The sequence below is a fragment of the Eleutherodactylus coqui genome, chromosome 4, assembly GCF_035609145.1.
Source record: "Eleutherodactylus coqui strain aEleCoq1 chromosome 4, aEleCoq1.hap1, whole genome shotgun sequence".
Taxonomy (NCBI): Eukaryota; Metazoa; Chordata; class Amphibia; order Anura; family Eleutherodactylidae; genus Eleutherodactylus; species Eleutherodactylus coqui.
In genome coordinates, this window is record NC_089840.1 from 151,481,243 (window position 1) to 151,499,335 (window position 18,093).

Sequence of the window (18,093 nt, forward strand, 5' to 3'; positions counted from 1 at the left end):
AGAAAGAGGATAGGACGAATCCAATGGATGGATGTTCTTAAGGACAGAAATGTCCAAGAAGGTTAGGAAATATTGCAAAATGAGATTCTCAAAGCACAATTGTTAACAATCCCTAAAAGAAGGAAAAATGGGAAGCATTTAAAGAGACCAGGATGGATGAACACACAACTTGCACACATGTTAAAAAGGAAGAAAAATATGTTTATCAAATAGAAAGAGGGGGGAATATCTAAAGAAGAATATAATGTGGTCATCAGGAACTGTAGGGCAAGTGTCAGAAAAACTAAAGCTAATAATGAATTGAGGCTTGCAACAGAGGCCAAAAGCAATAAAAAAGGATTTTAGGGGTATGTCAAAAGCAAAAGAAAAGTCAAAGATGCTACTGGATACTTACAAGATGAAAACGGTGAATTGGTTAAGAATTATGTAAAGAAGGCCAAACTTTTAAATTCCTATTTTGTATCAGTTTTTTTTCTCAGAAAGTAGATGTAACATCAGTTGGTCTTTTCTGTGCTATTGTGGAGAATAAAAGAATACAGACTATTTATAAGCAGAGAGATGGTGAGGGAACACATAGCTAACGTAAATGAATTCTCAAGGTCCAGATGAATTACATCCTAGCATACTAAAGGAAGCAGCGGAGGTAATTGCTGAACCACTTTTCCTGTTCTCCAGGAATTTTCAAAGATTATAATTATAATTGATCAGGAAAAGTCCCAGAAGATTGGAAAAGGTCAAATGTTGTTCCTATCTTCAAAAAAGGGAAGAAGGTGGATCCAGGAAACTACAGGCCTGTGAGCCTGACTTCTATACCGGGAAAAATCTTTGAACACATTTTGAACAAATTAATAAACAGCATGTATGCAAGTACTTGGATAAAAATGGAGTAATTAACCAGAGCCAGCATGGGTTTGTAACAAACAAGTCATACCAGACAAATCCAAATTTCCTTCTATGACAGAATCACCGACTGGGTTGATCAGGGAAATGCGGTATAGTATATCTTGACCTTAGTAAAGCATTTGACAAAGTATCTCATACCATACTTATTGAAAAAATGACCAAATATGGGATTGACAAGGCAACTGTTAGGTAGATTCAAAACTGGATGAGTGATCATAAATAAAGTGGTCATAAATGGCTACACATCCAAGTGGAAGAATGTATCAAGTAGGGTAGCACAAGGCTCTATCCTAGGACCAATGTTGTTCAATATTTTTATAAATAATCTGGAGGAGAGAATTGATGGGAAACTGATCAAATTTGCTGACGACACAAAGCTAGGAGGGATAGCTAAAACTATAGAAGAGAAAGAGCGTATTTAAAAGGATCTAGAAAAGCTTGAACAGTGGGCAGCGACTAACAGAATGGTATTTAAGAAGGAGAAATGCAAAGTCCTTCATCTGGGCAAGAAAAATGAAAAAAGCAAATACATGATGGAAGGAATTGGACTAAGCAGCAACAAATGTGAAAAAAAACTTGGGTATACTTATAAATCGCAGACTTAACATGAGTCAATAGTGTGATACAGCAACAAAAAAGGCAAACACAATTCTGGAATTTATTAAGAGAAGCATAGAGTCTAGATCACGTGAGGGAATTATCCCCCTGTACTCTTTCTTCCTTAGTCAGACCTCATCTGGAATACTGTGTCAAGTTCTGGGCATCCCACTTTAGACATAGAGAAGAGCTACCAAGATAGTGAGTGGACTGCAAATCATGTCCTATGAGTAACGGTTAAAGGATTTGGGAATGTTTACCTTGCAAAAAAGAAGGATGAGAGGAGACTTAATAGCTGTCTACAAATATATGAGGGGCTGTAACAGTGCAGAGGGATCATCCCTATTCTCATTTGCACAAGGAAAGACTAGAAGCAATAGAATGAAACTGAAAGGACGGAGACACAAATTAGATATTAGAAGAAACTTTCTGACAGTGAGGGTGATAAATGAGTGGAACAAGTTACCACAGGAGGTGGTGAGTTCTCCTTCAATTGAAGTGTTTAAACAAAGGCTGGACAAATATTTGTCTGGGATGATTTAGTGAATCCTGCACTGAGCAGGGGGTGGGCCAGATGACCTTGGAGGTCCCTTCCAACTCTGCCATTCTATGATTCTACCCCACTTGACACATTTTTCCAACTGGATGTGCAGCTCTTTATGATCACTCTTTGGTACGATCACTCAGCCAGTTGTGAATCCACCGAACAGTGCCTCCTCTGTCCTATATTTGTTCATTTTTTAAGATAAGGATTGTATGAGATACTTTGTGAAATCAAAATATTAACGACCACCTGTTCGTCCATGAGTTACATGCTCCGCCCCCATGTCACATTACGGTGACATCATCATAGGTCCTTCATGCCGAGGAGGATTCTTCTTCCAAGCTCTGTATTCATCTGCACTGCACCCCTGCATTGGTCTACTGCTCCTAGTAGTCCTGCCTGCAGGCCAAGCTGATCACATGACAGCCTGGAGGCGCCAAGATCTACTCAGCAGAGCAAAGACAACCTTGTTGGCTCCATCTAATCAGGCCGGCACCCAGCAGCAACTAGCCACTCCAGCTCCAACGAAGCAGGACTTGGTCTAATTTTTAGTGCTGCCTGCCTCAGGGTGTAAATGGTCTAAATTCCAGACTGGAATATTATCACCACAGCTTACCATAGGTCTGACATTCTCCTATCTCTACCAGCACTGCTGCCAGCCCCATGTATTGTATAGATATAACGATGTGTGCATATGCTTTCCATGTTTTAAGTTTCATAGTTGACATGTGTTGGCTCTATTGGCAAGTGAAATTTTCAGCAACTTTTGTTTGTGAAATATTTTGTCAAAGGCGGTGGGTCTGCATAATAAATTGACAAATTATCATTTATTTGACTATAGTAATCTGCTAAATGTCCAAAAACATTCTTGTTAGGCATTGAGAAACTTCTGCAGAAGGCTCAGATGTGTATTCTCAATTACAGTTATCTGGAATTTGTTGGTACTAGACTGAGTAATAAATTACACGGTCATTTAGTTACCATTTTTGATGTTTTCTATGGTTGATGTTTTTTGAGGGGTTTTATACAATTCTTTTTTTTTAATTTATGCTTTGAAAAAGAGAACATTTACAACAATGTTTAACAAGCAGATAAAGCCATTTGTGGATTAGTTACATAACAGAATTACATTGATGATAACTGAAGCAAATAGCAAGTGATTTTTCAGATGATAAAACCGTTGAATTTAACATAAAGTTCTTAATTGTAAAAGTGGTAAATATAAATTGGTGGCCTGGCCATGGCCTAATTACAGAGAAATAGTCATGGATTGGAAGGGAGAGAGGGAAGAGAGAACCGTCTCCCATGAAGTCTTTATTTAGAGAAGGCACAAGGCCATCTGAAGATATTTTGAAGAGCTAACTATAAGGAGATTAGGGGTCTGTTATTTTGAGAAGGAATGGTGTATTCTATTCATTAGACCCAAACTCTCAGAAATCTTGTGTTTGTCTAAAATTATCCATGTTCATTTTTAATAAACTAAGTACCCATTTCGTTCGACGTTTCACCTCAGAGAAGTCCAGAGATATTTTTCGCCAAGATTGGACAATAGCTTGTTTAGTGGCTAAGAAGAAAAAGGAGATTAATCTCTTGAGAGTCTGGGGAAATATTCTCAATGCGTTTATTCAACAATGCCTTCCAAGGATTTTTACGTATATTGCAATACGTTACAAAATAGATCAGTGAATACATTCTGATCCAAAGCCTCTTAACTTGGGGACACGTGGAACATGTTACCCAGGCATATGCAGCCACAAAAACAATTTACTAGATAACCTGATACTGTGTGAACTATTCTGGTAGGGACTGTATACCATTGTAAAATTTTAAACAATGTCTCCAACATTAGACTTACAAGCACTACTGTTAGTCGAATTCCATATTTGGGCTCATTGTTCATCAGAAAGAGTGTTGCCCATGTCTTCCTCTCAATGTGAGACATAGGTCAATTGTGTGCAGTAAGAGGAGTGGACCAGTCTAAAATATATTTGAGAAATGAAGCCTTTAGCATGTGGATGTTTAAGGCAAAAGATTTTGAAAAGGGGTTGAAGCCAGAGAATTGTTTGTGTTCTTGAGAAGGGAAGATGTAAAGTGTTTCGGAGAGATTTGGAAATGGGGTGGTACCTCCTGATAATAGATGATATATTTGGTGAGGTCTTTTGTCTCTCCAAACTGTCCAAACGTGTCTGGAGGAGATCCTCTGCTGCAAAATGATCACCCGGGAAGCCTCTCAGGTCACTCACAGGACAGTCTAGGGATTCCCTGGTAAACCAGTACACTGATTCTAGGTGGCTATATTTCAATTTTTTCCCACTTGGTTTACAAGAGCTAAGCAAGCACACATTGTCATTTTCTCAGCAGTTGGCCACTCCCCCTAAGTAATGGTTGATGTATTTTAATACCTTTGGTTATAAAGGAGATGGAATAATATTGGAAGGCAGCATTTCTTCAAGCCAAAGTCAGACTCTTTATACAAGCCTTGTAACAATGACTGGGAATTAAAAGCAAAGCCAGATTCCATGTACAGACAGCTGTTTTAGGGTATTTGCCCGTCATCAGTGTAGGTACGAGTGACAGGCCTGGGACGGAGGTCAGAAACACTATCTTTTCTTCTTAGGGAGAGCACCTAGATCAGTGTTGGCGAACCCATGGCATGCGTGCCAGGGAGGGCACGCCGAGCCCTTCCTGCTGGCACGCGTGCTGTTCGCTACTATCACCCACCCGTCGGCCCTGTCAAAAGTAAGGCGGGCAGTTGAAATCCAGCGCTGACGGCAGAGTGAGCTGAACGGGATTGCTGGCACGCGCTGTAATCTAGCGGCTCCTCTTATCCCCCGCCCCTCCACACAGCCCAATGGGAGCGCTTCCTTACTCAGCTGTCACTGCTAAAGCGGGAAATTTAAATGAAGCACAGAGGTGAAGGGGATGCCGGCACACGCTGTTAGCAAGCGGCTCCTCATATCCCCGCCCCTCCGCACAGCAGCCTAATGGGAGCGCTTTCCACCTCCCATGTCAGAAGTAAGGCGGGGATTTCAATTGCGGAGCCGACAGCAGCCTGCGCTCAGAGTGACTGCCCTGTGGTTGGAGAGAAGCAGAGCAGAGCTTGCAGCAGTAAAGAAGATCTGAGAGGTTTAAAAGAGCTACCTGGTTAATGTAAGAAGCAAAGATAACTGCTAGACACTTCTCAGTTCACCAACTGCACCCATAAACACAGATGATTGGCATTGCGGAATCCGGAGCGGGCGTCCGCCTCCGGATTCCGCAATGCAAATACTGCACATAGACATGCTGTGGAAAATCCCTTTTCCATGTCTACGAGCAGAAATCAATTGCGACTTTTCGCTCGCGGATGGAAAATCGCAGCATGTTCTATTTTGCCCGAATGCACACAGCGGGCATCCACCTCCAGACTCCACAGCAAATACCACCCATAGCATGCTAGGGAAATACGGGATTTCACTTTCATGAGCAGAAATTGATTGCGATTTTCCGCTCGCGGAGGAGAAATCACATCATGCAGTAATTCTGTGTGGGCTACGCACGGACCGCTTCCAGTCAATGGAAGCAGTTTGTCCTGCGGCCATTCCGCAGTCATAATTACACAGTGGCCGCAGGACCCGTGTCAACGCAGCATAATCTGTACTGCGCATGCGTGCTGGCTGGCAGATCCGCAATACAGATTATGAAGAACCCGGATAGGAACGCGGGAGTCACTGGCCAGGCACGGGGTTGATTCCGCTGGGGGATCTGACCCGGCTGTAGGCGGCTCAAAGGTCACGTTTAACCCCTTAATGACGCGGACCCGTTTTTCCCCCCATTTTCGTCTTTTCCTTTTAAAAAATCGTAACTCCTTTATTTATCCATCGACGTCGCTGTATGAGGGCTTGTTTTTTGCAGGACCAGTTGTATTTTTCAATGGTGCCATTTAATGTACTGTAAAACTTTAATAAAATAATAAGTGGAGTGAAATGAAAAAAAAAAAACTACATTCCACCATCTTTCAGTGCGTCTTGTTTCTACGGCGCACAAACTGCAACAAAAATAACTTTATTCTATGGGTCAGTACAATTACTGCGATACCAAATTTGTATAGTCTTTTTTTACTGTACTAATTTTATTTGTTTGTAAAGACCTAATTTTGTAAAATTATTTTCTGTCGCCATCTTCTGCACGCAACAACTTTTAAATTTTTCTATCAACATAGTTGTGTGAGGGCTCATTTCTTGCGAGATGTCCTGTAGTTTATTTTAGTATCATTTCAGAATACATAGGACTTTTTGATCGCTTTTTATAGCATTTTTTCTGGGAGACAGGGTGACTGAAAAAGTGCATTTCTAGCATTCTTTTTTTTTTTCGGACGATATTCACCGTGCGGGGTAAATAATGTGCTACTTTGACAGATCAGACTTTTACGGACGCGGCAATACCAAATACATATTTTTATTTTATGATTTCGATTTTTTTTATTTTTATTATAGATATGGCAAAAAGGGGGTGATTTTAGCTTTCCTTTTTTTACAATTAATAAAACTATATTGATCTTGTTTTTACTTTTTTTTTAGCCCTCCCTTTGGGGACTACAACATGCAATGCTTTGATCACTCCTGGAGTATGATGTAATGCCACAGCATTACATCGTACTGCGATCTGACAGGCAGTCTATCGAGCCATTTCATGCAGGGGGGGTGTACGGGACCCCTGAACATTGTTCGCCGGAATTTAAATGACGCTGTCAGAATTGAGTGCTGCATTTAAAGGGTTAATAGCTGTGATCAACCGCGTGGCCGATTGCAGCTATTGCCAGCGTGTGTCAGCTGTAGTAAGCAGCTGACACCCGCGCAGTATGAAGAGAGGTCGCCCTCTCTAAATGTACATCATATATCAGGCAGGGGTTAATAAGCAAACTGTAAACATATAGGTGGGGTTCACATGGAGTGGTATTCTACAATATTTACAGTATTGGCAAAGTGGACAAGATTTTGAAAATCTTGTCCAGAAGCTGTGGAAATAACCCGCATAAAACATGTGCGAAACTTGTGGCGCAGAATTTAACCCGCACCTGTCAATTTTATTGCTGTCTTGGTTGCAAAATTCACCCCCTCTCAATGAGGGTGTGAATTCTGCCCAGGAATTCACGATGAAACCCGCTTCCAATGGTGTTTGTCTGGAGGCAGGCTTTCCGCAGCGGAATGTCAGGACAGGGCTAATCTTTTCTCAGCCATAGTATTAAAGGGCAAGGAAAGAACTAGTGAAAACAAAACCACTGAAATCCATTGACTTCAGTGTTTTTTTTGTCCTGTTATATGGACGTGATTATTACAGAAGCATAAGAGGAGAAAACTATGTTCATCTGAAACTGCCCCTATGGGTTAAAACAGACGTCCATATGTGCAACTATGCTGCCACTACAGAGCATAGTTGCGCATGAACGTTTTTTTTAAAATCAGGCCATTCAAACTCGCCGCCATAGCAATCTAGTTTAAAAAAAATGTGGGAAGATAGGCAAGTCCTATCTTTTCCCACCCATACTATTAACAGGCGAGAATCCCATCTCCAAATAAAAAATGTAATAAAAATGATCAAAAAGTCGTATGTGCTTGAAAATGGTACTAAAAAAAATACAGGTTGTCCCACAAAAAAAACTGAGCCCTTGCGCAATTATGTCAACAGAAAAATAAAAAAAGTTATTGCTATCAGAAGATGGCAGCAGAAAATACTTTTGAAAAATTAAATATGTTTGGGAAAAAATAATGGCAGAACAGCAAAAAACATTAAGCTATAAATTTGGTATCGTAGTAATCGTACTGACCCACAGAATATAGTTGTGTCATTCATTTTTGCTGCAGTATGTACGCCATAGAAACAAGACCCCTTACCAAAGGACATGGCCCTTTTTTTTCAATTTTTTTTTCTTTGTTTAAAAAAAAAACATAACTTTGTTATTTATCCATTGACATGGATGTATGACTGCTTTTTATTACATTTTTTATTTGAGAGGAGGTGACCAAAAAAGCAGAATTCATGTGTTCTTTTTTTCTCTCACTACATTCACCATGTGGGGTAAATAATGCATTACTTTGATAGATCGAACTGTAACAGACGCAGCGACACCAAATATATTCTTACATTTGTTTTTTAGTCCCCAGAGGGGACAAGAACTTGGGATAGTTTGATCGCTCCTGCAGTATGATGTAACGCCATAACATTACATTATACTGCGATCTGACAGGCAATCTACCAAGCCACAGGCCTGGTGTGATAGGCAATCTGCAATAGCTGCCCTGTAGCTTTTTAGAAGGCCCCCAGGCTGTCATGACAAACGCTTCGCAACCCGCGATCTTATCACAGGGGGCAGTGCTGGACCCCGAAAATCAGTAGGGCCTTTAAATTCTGCTGTCAGAATTAATGCCGCAATTTAAAGGGTTAATAGCTCCAATGAACAGTGCAGCTTATCAGAGCTGTTGCAGGTGGGTGTCAACTGTAAGAAACAGCTGGCACCCGCATTGTATGGAACGAGATCACCCCGTAATCCCCCTCCATACACACCCAAAACTTGCAGGACGTAACTATACATCCTGTAGTGTTAATAGGTTAACCTGTGGAACTCCTTGCCACAGGATATGGTGATGACATCTAGCCTACATGCTTTTACAAGAGAATTGGACACATTTCTGGAGAATAAGTCCGTCACAGGTTGCTAATAATATTAGCTATTTTTGGTGTAGAAAGAGATTAGATTGCTTAATTTTTTTACATTTTTTTTAATTATTTTGTGTTTTTGTAGACTCCCAAAAATGAGTACAGCAAAAAAATCAAAGCCAGATAGTGGAAGATCATTCCAAGAGGCCTGGACAGAGTCATTTGGAGTGATTGAATGCAATGGGAAAGCCTTATGTATTCTATGCAATGAAAGTGTTGTGTGTCGCACATCAAGTATCAGACGACACTTTGACACCAACCACAAAAGTGTTTCCCAACTTGGCAAAACAGAAAGAAAAGAGTTTTTGGAAGGAAAATGGAGGAAATATAATTCCCAGCATCTTAGTTTTTGCAACTACCTTTCTAAAACAAATCATCTGACAGCTGCCAGTTTTCAAATTTCGCTGTGCATAGCAAAGCATGGTAAACCCCTCTCTGATGGGGAGATGATCAAACAATGTTGTCTGGGAGTAATTCCCTCTTTCATGATTTCCTAAACAAAGATAAAATTATTCAACGCATCTCTGAGATGTCACTTAGCAGAAACACTGTTAAAGATCAAGTCCAGCACATGGCATGTGATGTTAGTCAGCAGCTCACCACTGACTTACAGAATGCAGCCTGTTACTCCATGTACTTGGATGAAAGCACAGATATAAATAATCATGCAAGGCTAGCCATAATCTTGCGTTATGCAGTTGGTGACATAATGAGAGAACAACTGGTGAAACTGGTGTCTATGCCTAAAAGAACACAAGGGATAGATATCTACAATGCTGTGATGGAGGCCTATAAGTCACAAGACATAAGAACAGGAAAAGTGGTCTCCATTACTAGTGATGGGGCACCTTCTATGGTGAGGGCAACATCTGGCTTCATACAATTCTTTGTTAAAGAACCAAAGCATGAAGTCATTCAGTTCATTGCATCAAACACCAAGAAGCTGTTTGTACCAGAGAAAGAAGCAAAAAATTTGATGATGTCCTCAAAGATGTCACAAAAATGGTGAATTACATCATGGCTCATGCTCTAAATTTTCGACAATTTCAAGCACTTCTTGAGGAGGTTCAGGCAAAGTATATTTGTTTGCTCATGTATAATAATGTGCAGTGGCTGAGCAGAGGCCGAGTCCTGGAGAGATTTGTAGTCTGCTTGGATGAAATTAGGCTATTCATGAATGAAAAAGAGCAGGAATATCCAGAGCTCACCGATATGGCCTGGCTTACCAACCTCATGTTTCTCACAGATTTTATGCTACACTTCAATGCACTGAACAAACAGCTGCAAGGTGCAGGGAAAACTGCAGAAAGGATGTTTTGTGATATTAAAACATTTGAGAGAAAACTGCAGGTTTTTGAAAGAGACCTTGAAAGTGGGCAGCTCAAATATTTCCCAAGTCTAAACAGGCATTTAGACAATTCTACGACTTTTGCAGACAATTCTGCAAGCCATCGGGAGATCTACAAAGAATTTTCTAGCATTGTAGGAGCTGCAAAAGTGAATCTTAATAACCGGTTTTCACAGTTCCGTAAGTTGGAGACAACCCTGTATTTTCTTACTTCTCCAGATAAAGCAAAATGTGAAGATCTTGATCTTTCCAGCTTACAAAGTTTAGATTTAGGTAATCTGGAAATGGAGCTCTTGGAATTTCAAGAAAACAGTATCTGGAAAAATAAATTCTCTGACCTGCGTCAACAACTTGAGGAGATAGAAGGGATGACAAATGACAGCACACTTAGTTCTGAAAATGAAATCCTTCAAGTGTGGAATTCTCTCCCAAATACTTTTAAGTCAATGAAGGCACTTGGGATTGCTATCCTTACTTTGTTTGGATCATCCTATGCTTGTGAGCAGCTGTTTTCAGCTTTGAACTATATCAAATCTGACACCAGAAGCCGACTAACAGATGACCTGAGTGCTGCTTGTGTTGCTCTCAAACTTACAAAGTATGAGCCAAGGTTAGACAAATTATCAGCATCCATACAACAGCAAAAATCACATTAATTCTTCAAAAGCATGCCAAATGCAAACATTTACCATTCAATAAAAAGTTGGTAGCATCATTGAAAGCTCTGTTATTGTGTTATTTTTAAGACAAAAGATGTAAGTGTATGCATTATTTGATGCATATGGGGCTGTTATTCATGGGGGTATTCCCGCATGCATAACTCCGAGAATAGAACCCTTTGTTTTCAACTGGTTCATTCTCACTTCCTCTTTTTGCTTCCATGATTTTCACAGAACGTAAAAATATAGGACTTGCTCTAGGGGACAGCCGTAAAACAGACATGTTAACAAGCCAAAAAAACTCATTCAGGTGCAAAAATGATGCGCAGGAATCAGCGTTTTTGCGCTCACGCGCCTCTGAAACCTTCCGGTTACGTTGCCGTGTTGGCACTTTGCAATAAATATGTGGGTGTTGGGTTGCAATTTGGGCACTTGGTCTCTAAAAGATTCGCCATCACTGACCAAGATGGTGAGTGAGGAGACTCAAAAGGCTATTCATACTCCTCTGAAGTAATGCTGCCTTCCAATAGGTGGCACTGTGGAGGTATTATTCCATCTCCCTTATTTGCATATTACCCAGAGGAGCATGATTGGCCTTTTGAGTCTCTTCACCCACCATCTAGGTCAGGGATGGCAAACCTTTTAGAGACCGAGTGCCCAAACTGCAACCCAATACTCACTTATTTATTGCAATGTGTCAACACATCAGGGGCAGGGCTTATCATAGAATGGTAGAGTTAAAAGGGACCTACAGGGTCATCGGGTCCAACCCCCTGCTCAGTGCAGGATTTTATCACTACATATGACTTTTACCTCCGTTGTTCTTAAAAGGACAAGGCTGTTACAAAATAGACTGGGTGCAGATTTTGACTGCTTTTGGATGCAGAAATGCTGTGAAATTTGCCACGGAAACTTCCACTGAGGACGTTCTGCAGCATTTCTGCTTCGTGTAAATATATCCTAGCAGTTATACTGACCCCCCCAGAGCGGCCCCAGTGGTAATAGTGACCCCCTCCCCCCCAGAGCTCCCCAGTGGTAATAGTGACCCCCCCCCCCAGAGCAGCCCCAGTGGTAATAGTGACCCCCTAATGCAGCCGCAGTGGTAATAGTGACCCTCTAGTGTGGACCCAGCGGTAATAGTGAACCCCCACAGCGGCTTCAGCGGTAAGTGCCCCCCCCCCCCAGAGCAGCTTTAGCAGTAATAGGGACCCACATAGTGGCTTTAGCGGTAACAGTGATCCCACAGCAGCTTCAGTGGTAATAGAAAAGCCAGGCTCCTACTCTACACTGTAATCTATAAAGATTCTGACTTTGGCTTGAAGGAATGCTGCCTTCCAATAGGTGGCACTGTTTGCATATTACCCAGAAGAGCATGAATGGCTTTTTACATCTCCTCACTCACCGTCTAGGTGCTCTCTGTAAGGAGAAAAAATATATTTGGTCTCATCTCTTAACACTAGGTTAAATGGGTTAAAAGGACTGTTTAATTACTAATATTTTTATTAATAAGGACTTATGACATCCATTCCTATGAAGCCAGCGGTTAATCCCTTGGCATTGTTTTTGTCCTTCACAATGAGTCGATTTGAAATATATTTAGTTTTTTTTTTCATATATTTCATCACTGCCTTTAAAAAATCATAACGTTATTATTGTTCTGTTGCTATAACTATAAGACTACCTTTTTTGTGGCTTCCGTTGTACCTTTTAAAGGGACCATTTTGGGGTACCTATGAATCAATCATATTGAAATTATAATAAATGCCTTATTAAATTTTTTCTGCAACTCAGTAAATTATATGTTTTTATGTTGTCATATTCTGAGAGCAATAACCTGTTGGATCTTTTGAATAACAGAGCTGTATGAGAGCTTCAAAATATATATATCAGGATGGCGCTTCTTAGGTTGGAGATAAATTCCAAATGGGAAAGTGGATCTAGACTTACCCGGTGTGTAGTGGAGCCTGAGTGGACTCCACTACCACCTCCACGTCCAGGTACGCCTTAATATCTTAAACTCTGATGGTTCCCCTGCGTGTCCTCAAATCCAGATGGGCTTTTCCGGAGAGCCGCTGGGTGCCTGTGTCTCACTGGATAGTGAAACCCACTATAATAGGTTTCTCCAAAAGTAACAAAAAACCCTGCGCTCCTTCTGAGGTAAATAATTACTCCAGGGGAAGGATATTATCCAAAATCCAATCCTTCTTTATTCCAATAAAAACATAGTGCAACGCGTTTCGTCGTATAACACGACTTTTTCAAGCACATCTTACATACAATTTCATTGCCCTTAATATACACTTATTCATTAATCCTTAATTACCTTAACCCCTTAGTGACGGCGCTATCGTAAAACTACGTCCTGCTGTTGCAGTACGTGTATGGAGGGAGGTAGCGCCGCTATCTCCCTCCATACAGCGCGGGCGTCAGCTGTTTATTACAGCTGACACCCGCGGGCAATAGCCGCGCTCGGCCATTAACCCTTTAAATGCCGCTGTCAATTCTGACAGCGGCATTTAAATCCCCCGAACGCTGTTTGGGGGTCCCGCACGGCCCCCCCGCGGTGAGATCGGGGAAGCCGTGCAGGTGTCATGGCAGCCGGGGGCCTAATGAATGGCCCCAGGGCTGCCTTAGCAGACTGCCTATCAAGCCATCCACACAGGGTGGCTTGATAGACTGCCTGTAAAAAAGCAGTATGACGTAATGCTATAGCATTATGTCATACTGCAGGAGCGATCAAAGCATCGCATGTTAAAGTCCCCTAGGGGGATTTCAAAGTAAAGTAAGAAAAAAGATCAATAAAGTTTTTTAAATTGTAAAAAAAAAAAAAGTTATAAAAGTTTAAATCACCCCCCTTTTGCCATATCAATTACTAAAAAATCTAAATCATAAAATAAAAATATGTAGTTGGTATCGCCGCGTCCGTAAAAGTCCGATCTATCAAAGTAGTGCATTATTTTTCCTGCACGGTGAACGTCGTCCTAAAAAAAAAAAAAAGAAAAGAATGCCAGAAATACACTTTTTTAGTTACCCTGTCTTCCAGAAAAAATGCAATAAAAAGCGATCAAAAAGTTGTATGTATTCCAAATTGATACTATCGGAAACTACAGGACATCCCGCAAAAATTGAGCCCTTGCACAACTACGTCGACAGAAAAATAAGAAAGTTATTGCCCGCACAAAATAATTCAAAATAATTGAAAAAAATTAAATATCTTAAAAAAAAAATACAAGTACTACAGCAAAAAAAAAACTATATACGTTCGGTATCGTAGTAATCATACTGACCCATAAAATAAAAATATCAGGTCGTTTTGTTGTAGTTTGTGCGCCGTAGAAACAGGACGCACCGAAAGATAGTGGAATGTCGTTTTTTTTTCCATTTCTCTCCGCTAAGAATTTTTAAAAAGTTTTTCAGTACATTATATGGTACAATAAATAGTGCCATTGAAATATACAACTCGTCCCGCAAAAAACAAGCCCTCATACAGCGATGTCGATGGATAAATAAAGGAGCTACGATTTTTTAAAAGGGAGTAGGAAAAAACAAAAATGGAAAAAAGCAAAAAAGCTGCGTCACTAAGGGGTTAAAGAAATCTCTTCCATCCACCCTCTTTATTCAGCTCTCCATTGTGTACTAGCAGGATTACATGATCTCACGGGCGTGATGACATCACCACGTCCACGCCCCACGTGATCAGCCCTTCATAGAGAACAAGGAACAATGTCCAAGTGTTAGCGTGATGGCGTCATGACGTGGAACGTCATGATGTCTGCGCATCATGTGATCGGCACTTAGTATGATGTTAAAAACCCTGGCTGCGTTATAACGTATATGGCGTCATGACGTGATGACGTCCCCGTGCCACGTGATCAGCGTATGACACGCAAGGTGGAACGCATAATGGGAGGATACTACACCCATTATCTGAATGATGACGCTCCTGAGGGGGAGGACACATGGGCAGTTTCCGATGATGGTTATCAAAGTGATTACTAAGGAATACAAATCCCATTTTTACTACCATTGTAGGGTTAAACTATATGAGCGCTATAGCCCTTTAGCGCTCATACGTCAATCCCTCATATATGTTAACCCCTACTGTTATCTGAATACCAGGCTATACAATTCATTACACAATAATGGTAATATCATAAATAATGCCTAAAATGTCTCACAAATGATGTCTATAAAATCTCTATACACACTTAAAACTTGGTTGTCAGTAATATTAATACCTATAATAGCAATACTGATCTCATGTTTTCCCTAAAAATTTCATTTATATACATATTAGTTATAAATCGATACATAAAAGTATTAATAAATATACATGAATATAAAAATTATTAAATTTTCATCTGCTATCATAATAATAATAAAATTATTCTCGTAAAATATGCTCCGACTCATAACTCATGTTCATCCCTTTACAAGTACAGATAGAGTCAATCTCACACATCTATATATATAAAATTGAATGTATGTCTGTCTGTGTGCGTGTCTGTCTGTTTGTCCTTTATGCGCTACTACGCCATTCATCCGATCACCATGAAACTTTGGGAAGTTGTTGAGTACACTCCTGGGAAGATTATAGGCATAGTACATTTATGCTATGATAAATGGCGCGCGTGCGAGCGTCGTCGACAGTTACGACCCCCCCACGTAGATCGTTCGATTTCCATCATTGCCACTAATTTTCTCACTTCCCGATGTTGTGGAAACATGAAATTTGGCAGGAGCATTGATTATGTCATAAATAGGAAAAGCTAATGGGTCCCAGCTCGATTATTCAATTCTATGCGCAAAATAATTAGCGTCCAAATTTTACGTACGGAATCTAATTCTCTCACTTCCTGATGTCATCTATATATATAAAAAGGAATGTATGTCTGTCTGTCTGTCCTTTTGGCGCTACTACACCATTCATCTAATCACCATGAAACTTTGGGAAGTTGCTGAGTACACTCCTGGGAAGATTACTGGCATAGTACAACTATCCTATGATAAATGGCATGCGTGCGAGCATCGTCGACAGTTATGCCCCCCAGACAAAGATCGTTTGATTTCCATCTCAAGCACAAAAGCAAAAGGCATAACGATCAAGCATGTTCAACTACAAAATGATGCATCCGCCGAACGTTTCGCAAGACAATTGCTGGATATTGAGAATGCTGAGGTAAAATGAAAGCTGTGCTGTGATTGGTTGCAATTTCTTATACTGCTGAGGTAAAATGAAAGCTGTGCTCTGATTGGTTGCTATTTCTTATACTGCTGAAGTAACATGAAAGCTGTGCTGTGATTGGTTGCTATATATTATACCGCTGAGGTAACATGAAAGCTGCTGTGCTGTGATTGGTTGATATATATTATACCGCTGAGGTAACTTGAAAGCTGCGCTGTGATTGGTTGTTATCTAGATATATAAAAACGAATGTATGTATGTATGTCTGTCTTCGCAGCAACGCGCGACGGGTACGCTAGTATTAATATATAGATGTTGATATCCATGGCCCCCTTGCATTCATATGAATGTTATTGCAGTTGATCTATTGTTACAATTTTTCCAATATTTCATTCAAACCGTTCGGTACGAGGGTATTCATTCTAATAATCCAGTACATCTCTTTTTCTGTTAATAACTGTATGGATTTAGAGTGTATGAATTCTAAAGGAGTTACCTTAAGTCCCTCACTGTTATTGTTGTGATGTAACGAAAAATGCCTAGACACACTGTGTTGCAAATAACCCTTTTTAATGTTGCTCCTATGGTTATTTATTCTTTTCCTGAGGGTATTGATTGTTCTTCCTATATATCTTGTTCCACAAGGACATTCTAACATGTAAATAACTGATTTGACACTACAAGTCATACGTTGTCTTATTTTGAATATCTCTCCATTATCTAACTTTACTTCCATTCTTCCTTTTTCTATATTGGAGCAACATTCACACTTTTTTTCACCACATTTATGTACTCCCCCTTTGTCATTTTGTATTTTGTGTTTCTCATATATGTCTTTTCTTTCTTTCTTGGGGTAGGAGGGGGCCAGCAGGTTCTTAAGTGTTTTATTCTTCCTGAATACACACCGGGGGTTTGGGGGTATCATTTTCATTAGGAAAGGATCCTCCTTCAAAACACTCCAATTATCTTGTAATCTCTTGTTAATTCTGGTGTGTTGTAGGCTATATTTTGTAATAAAGGCAGTTTTGAATGATTGATTATCCCTTTCTTTGTTTTCTATATTCTTCCTGGGTCTATCTTCAACTTTTCCACTCAATACTTTATTGTATGCCGTTTCAATTATGTTTTTTGGATACCCTTTCTCCAGGAACCTATTTTTTATTACTGCGGCTTGTTGTTCGAAATCAGACATTTTAGTACAGTTCATTCTGATTCTATGCAATTGGCCTTATGGTACATTGACTCTCCATTTTTTGTGATGACAACTCCGGTAATCGAGGTAACTGTTTGTGTCTACCTGTTTAAAATGTGTGCGAGTGATGATCTTATCTCCATCCGCCTCCAGTTCTAGATCTAGATAGGTTACTTTCTTGGGATCTATATTATAGGTAAATTTGAACTCAAACTCATTATTCATAAATTCTGTTATGAATGCAGACAATTCTTCCCTATCCCCATCCCATATGATTAATAAATCATGAATGTACCTTTTATATAGAATGATCCGTGTGTCCTGAAATCTATGTTTCTCAAATAATCCCACAACTAAATTAGCAAAGCTAGGGGCACACTTTTTGCCCATGGCGGTCCCAATTAATTGCCTATAAAAACCCCATTGTATGTAAATATATTGTTTTCCAGTATGAAAGAAATGCTTTTAAGTATAAAATCTCTCTGATTGGGTGGCATTAAAGAACCTTCACTTAAGATTTTTTCCACTGCCTGAACCCCTGTAGCATGTCCAATGTTTGAATACAGGGACTCAACGATTGGGCGTCCTGGTGGGTTATTGACATCATTATGAATTTTAGGAATATGGTAAAAATATGGGGTCCCTATAGGTGTTTCCTTTATATATTTATACTCTAATTTGGATAGGCAATTTTCACTATATGCATTTTGGAGAAACTTATAGAATTCTTTTTTAATACCATCCGTCGGATCCCTTCTTAATTGTTCATAATAATCTCTATCATTCAATATCCTCAATGCCTCTTGGTTGAATTGATCATAATCCGTGAGTACTATACCACCCCCTTTATCAGCCCCTCTGATGACAATGAAATCTTCTTGCATTAAACACTTAAGTGTACCTCTTTGGGGTTTAGTTAAATTATCCATCCTTATACGTTGCTTTTCATCACACATTTTACCAAAAACC